Below are 6,465 nucleotides of genomic sequence, written 5' to 3' on the forward strand. Positions count from 1 at the left end.
CTTGTTGCTCAAATATTTGGCATGAAATTTGACTAAACTGTGACTAGCAACAGATGTGAAAGTCGCCGCATACTTAAAATGAAATAAAATTGCAAATAAAGAGAAATTTTTTTAAAATATCGATATAATAATTGGCTGAGTGTCGTGAATATTTGTTACGCGTCTACGGACAACAACGTCTCACTTTCGTTACAAATATGAGCGGATAACTATGTTCGCTGTTCGTTGTTGTTGTCACTGTCATGCTCAGTTCTTAAACCACACGAAATACCAACAAATAATTTGCCTATCGAAAATTTGGCAATGTGACAAAAAAAAAAAAAACAAATATTAATTTATTATAAAATATTATACAGATTAAGAAATAAAAATTAATGATTATTTTAATTACGAGATTAAATTAGTTTGCTAAGTGCCGTAGAAAGTAGTTCAATGTATATATTTAAAAAATGACTAAGGTGATAAATTTACCGGTAGGTTAATATTTGGGATGTTGATTTAGATTTTGCTGAATATGCAAAGAGGCTTCTGCTTCTTTGCCATGCTCAATGAAGATTGGTTTACCAGTAAAATTTTAAGTAACTTCACTCCATCCATCTCTCCGTTTTCATCACCCTCATATCTTTCTGCTTACGCTCTTTCTATTATCTACCTCTCGTTCGCGCTTTCCTTTTACATATTTTTCTTCTTACCTCCTCTCCCCCAATTCATCCCTCTTTCTTCTTCCTTCTTCCCTCACCCTCTCAGCATCACTCCCTCTTCCTCTAATTTCAAAATCTTTCTCGGTGAAAGTTATAGTGTCGAATCATATAAAAAAAGGACTAATCAGCTAATTTCCGACCGTCACCTGTTCCTGGTTCCACCATGACTACCTAAACGCTCTATCTTCCTCTTGCTCTCCCTCTATCTACTTCCCTCCTCTATCGCTCTCTTCCTCTCCCACTCCGCCCCTCCCTCCTTTACCTTTTACGTATGTTTCAGTTCGAAATCTGGTAATCAAATTCTCGTTTAACATGTCCGTGTCAAAAATACTGGTTGCTTGTATATAAAATAGCCGAAGGCCCTACTAGTTGTCTTGGACTTTATACTTGTTGCCAGACAGGTTTCGACGAGTTTTTTTGGCTGGTGGGTAAGTACCGAAACGATCGTGACGTTGCTAGTGGAATTAATATATATACATACATATGGGCCTTATAATAGATCATCGAGCGTATGTCCACATATATTTGATGTCAAAAAGTATTTGATGGTTAAGAGAAAATCGCATAGTAAATAAGATTAGGTGATTTGTGCAAATTAAAAAAATTATCCACGCGGATTTTTACAAAGCCCACAGATTATATTAAAAAAATAAAAACAAACAAAAATTTAAATAGTACAAATATAAAAGTAATAAAAACATTCTAAAAAGCAATGAAAATCACAAAAAATATTGGAGGGTTCCAAAAAATGCAAAAACAATTAAATTGTGCATAATTCCTTAAATATTTTCAACTAAGAATAAGACTTTCGTCACACACATAATTTTATTTATATTTATATATAAATGACATTTTTATTTATATATAGATAAATAACATACAATACAAAGTAAAAAGAACGACTATTTATTTACAATGAAAATTCAAATTGAATTTATTTAATTAATTAAACAAATACATTCATATCACACACTAAATCTAAAACAGAATTATTTTTGTGCTTAATGATTACACTGGATCAAATATTCCAATTTTTTTTCTGCACCAGAGTTGCCATTATGAAATTCCTATGTAAAATCACCCCCTGATTTCGAAAATCAAGGTTATTTTTAATTCTATGGTAAAGATTCTGAGATATTTACGGATAACGGTTTTTTCCAAAAAAAAATAAAAAAATTGGGTCCACATAATTATATATATCTCAAGAACGAATTGAGCAATTCCAAAACGGTTTGAATCTTTTAAAAGATAATAAATTTGCTATAAACTGTCATACACTTTTTGCTAGGCCCTGCAGATTCAAAGATAACGAACAATCATTACGGATTGTTTCCATTTTTTTGTTTTTGTAAAAATATAAAAAAATTTGTACTTTGTGTGGGGCGATCTCGAAAACTTTTTATTTTTTTGCTGATTTGTTTTTTTTTCTCTAAGCTCTGTTTTATTACAAAAAAAAAAAAAATAAGCTTTCATTCAAACTGCGCTAAACTGGGTTAAGTATATCTCTATTTTTTATCGGGAATTCTAAAACAAACAAAAAATTAAGGGATATAAAAAAGTGAGAATCCAGTACTCGTGAACTTCAGGCTTTAGATAGCAACCGATATCGCCACCCCTCGATAATATGTCGATAACTTTTTGATGAAAAAATAACAACCCTTTGAAAAAATGGTAACTCATCGATAAGTCTTTTTATCCATAGCAAGTTTATAAGACTTAAAAAAACACCGTTAACTCGTCAATACCTTTTTGGTATTCTTCGGTTGCTTCGGTTTTGACTTGTTATCTTTTATTACCCTTCCCAGCACTCCTCCCCCCCCCCCCCCCCTCCCAATAATCGACATCACTGATATGTTAAAAAATGTAGAATCTCTTCATCAATGACCTAGAAGACGTATCTCAAATTATTCGCAATTTGATTACTAGAAAAATACATCATCCTTTAGGACTTTACTTGACTTCTTGCTTGTATTTTTATTTTTTATTTTTTTTTTCTTTTGTTTTGAATCCGCTCATCCGCCGTTTTTCTAACGTTAGTTGTCAGTCGTGTAGACGCCAGAATCGCTGAGGTAAACCTTATAGGGATCGTTGAGCAGGAAAGTGTAGTAATTTCGATCGCTGACAGTAAATAATGCAAATTAGAGATCGACAACGTTTGGTTGGAGACAGAATTGAGTACACTTAAACCGAGTCTGCCTTAGATCCCAAAGACATCTTCAACTTTATACGCCTAGAGAGGAGTTGTACTTAACTAGCCTATTCCGGTAAGCTACCTATGGCTTCTTTGAAAGCCGGCTGGAGTACGGTACCCATCCTCAGGCCGAAGCTGGCCTCAAGCCGTACCTAGAATCCAAGTATAGCTTTTTACGTCTTCCGGTTTTACAATACAAGTGGCTAGGACTTTAAAACACAGTTGTTTGAACTAGGGCTTTGAGAGTGTATTGCGGAAGTCAGATGTGAGAGTGCAACTGTGTGCATCTCGACCAACAAAGGGATCGTATACTCATCATGGCTTTTGCCCAGGATATTTTCCCTCCTACAGGGTGATGTTGTTATTTTAACGACACTGACACTGTAGAAAGCTTCTGAGGAGCATTGTCGGTGTTGGTGGTCCTAAGGTACTATCGCGGCCATCTCAGAAACGATTTGATATGACCGCGTTTAACTTTCTAGATCATCCCACCCTCTAGTTCCAAATTTTTAAAGTCCGCGATCGCAGTAGTTCGCTATTATTTCTAAATACTTTTCGTTAGCCGGGATTTAATTATATGCGATCATTTCATCCATGTGCTATCTCCTTCAAGCCACTATCCCTATCCCCATATCATGTACAGTCGTCATCGGCAATTTGCGTGATAGCCTTTTGATACTTAGTAAAGTCGGTGTCCAAAGCCAGAAATAGCGTAAGTATGAACCTAAGTCAAGAGTTGCCAAATATTCATGAAGCTGTGGTAGCATTTTTGCAGCGATCCGAGACTGAACTCTATCACTGATTTGAAATGTAGTATCTTAGAGATACTTAAAATAATAAATTTTTCGATGCAACTTTTAATGAGACATGAGTTCATTTACTAAATAAATATTTCAGCTTTACGAAGCGACACGTAGGATTAATATGGTCATCGTCTCCATCGCCGTCATCAACATTCACAGGTCTTCTATATTTGGAAGATACCTCGATTTCTCAAAACAACACATTTAGTGACAATGTCTTTTCAGTTGCATCGATCCGTGACTGAAATCTATCACTGTTCAGTTTTTGTAACGTCTATCACTGTTCAGTCACGGATCGCTGCAACTGAAAAGACATTGTCACTAAATATATTGTTTTGAGAAATCGAGGTATCTTCCAAATATAGAAGACCTGTGAATGTTGATGACGGCGATGGATACGATGACCATATTAATCCTACCTGTCGTCTCGTAAAGCTAGTAGACATATTTATTTATTTAGTAAATGAACGAAATGTGTCATTGAAAGTTGCAACGAAAAAATTATTAATTTAATTATGCATAAATGTTTACACCATGGGTCTGCGATAGGTGATGTCTGCGTTCATATTAACCCAGTTTATTATTGTTGCTAGCAAGCGAAGTGTCAACAAAAGCAAAAATGTATACCGTAACATGCCATTAAAAATTAAAAGAAAATATTTATTGTAATTTTGAAACAAACTAAATTTAATATAAAGCTAATGAGCATGAAAAACAAGAAGAAGAAAAATAAAAATAAAAAGAAGATGAAAAATGTTTAACTAACTACTTCGTTTATATAAATGGAACAGAAGAAACGAAAAATGCCTCTTTAAACAAAACATTACCTTGATGAACTTTGATATTAAAATTTTGACATGACTACTGTAAAAATTTGTATGAGGAACAAAAACATAAATGAAGTACTTACATTTTTTTATTTTCTCCCTTTGTTGCATCTGCAAAGTAACCTGAACTATCTGTAAAGTTTCATGTTTCTAGCTCAATGAGTAGTTACTTAAAAATCGATCGCAAAATTCCACAATTCTAAATGGACTTTTTACTACTTGCAAATATTTCGATCCCTGTTCCAACTAGAAAACCTTTTTATCTAAAGTAGAACAACTTAATAAAGCCCGAAGTTTCGTTCAAAGTATCAGGTCTCTCGACTATGGGGTAAGTCCATAAAACTCGAAAGCAAAATGTCCAGGTTCCGAAGATTTTTTGTATTTTCACGACCCCTAGACCGCCTAGCAAACAAATCTTTCCAAAATGTTGCATTGATATAGAGTTGTAAACTAGGCTCTTAGTTTAAACAAACTAGTTCTACGGGAAGTTATTCAATTAGCAGTCGAAAGATGTAATTAGATTTCCTTAATACTCTGGGTATCTCGATCCCTGTCCAATACAGAAATCTCTTTTGTCATCAATATTAAAGCCCTATAGAGTTCAAAGTTTCTTTCAAAGTTTCAGGTCACTGGGTTATCGGAAAGTTCGAAATTTTTTGAGAATATTCACGATCCCTGGACCACCAGGTACATTTTTTTCCCGCTTGTTAAATTATCGTCCGGTTCCGACAAGTCTTCCAAGTTTCAAGACTATAGCTCTCTGAGAAGTCACCCAAAAATTGATTGCCAGGGTTTTCTCCAATTTTGCATGCAAATTGGCGGAAAAACATCAAATGCAACTAATATAAATGAAGTAATAATAAACTTTTACTTGTTGCTTAAATATTTGGCATGAAAGTTGACTACACTGTGACTAGCAACAGATGTGAAAGTCGCCGCATACTTAAAATGAAATAAAATTGCAAATAAAGAGAAATTTTTTTAAAATATCGATATAATAATTGGCTGAGTGTCGTGAATATTTGTTACGCGTCTACGGACAACAACGTCTCACTTTCGTTACAAATATGAGCGGATAACTATGTTCGCTGTTCGTTGTTGTTGTCACTGTCATGCTCAGTTCTTAAACCACACGAAATACCAACAAATAATTTGCCTATCGAAAATTTGGCAATGTGACAAAAAAAAAACAAATATTCATTTATTATAAAATATTATACAGATTAAGAAATAAAAATTAATGATTATTTTAATTACGAGATTAAATTAGTTTGCTAAGTGCCGTAGAAAGTAGTTCAATGTATATATTTTAAAAATGAATAAGGTGATAAATTTACCGGTAGGTTAATATTTGGGTTGTTGATTTAGATTTTGCTGAATATGCTTCTTTGCCATGCTCAATGAAGATTGGTTTACCAGTAAAATTTTAAGTAACTTCACTCCGTCCATCTCTCCGTTTTCATCTCCCTCATATCTTTCTGCTCACGCTCTTTCTATTATCTACCTCTCGTTCGCGCTTTCCTTTTGCATTTTTTTTCTTACCTCCTCTCCCCCTATTCATCCCTCTCTCTTCTTCCTTCTTCCCCCACCCACTCAGCTTCACTCCCTCTTACTCTAAATTTTTTGAATTCCTCCCATGGTGTAGCCATCATCTACTCTCTTTTTGTAAATCAATGGACTAATTTCAAAATCTTTCTTGGGTGGAAGTTGCAGTGTCGAATCATATTAAAAAAGTATTAATCAGCTAATTGCCGACCGTCACCTGTTCCTGGTTCCTGACTCTACCTAAATGCTCTATCTTCCTCTTGCTCTCCCTCTCTATCTACTTCCCTCCTCTATCGCTCTCTTCCTCTCCCACTCCGCCCCTCCCTCCGTTACCTTTTACGTATGTTTCAGTTCGAAATCTGGTAATCAAATTCTGGTTTAACATGCCCGTGTCAGAA

This window comes from Eurosta solidaginis, chromosome 4 (assembly GCF_040869045.1).
Source record: "Eurosta solidaginis isolate ZX-2024a chromosome 4, ASM4086904v1, whole genome shotgun sequence".
Classification (NCBI taxonomy): Eukaryota; Metazoa; Arthropoda; class Insecta; order Diptera; family Tephritidae; genus Eurosta; species Eurosta solidaginis.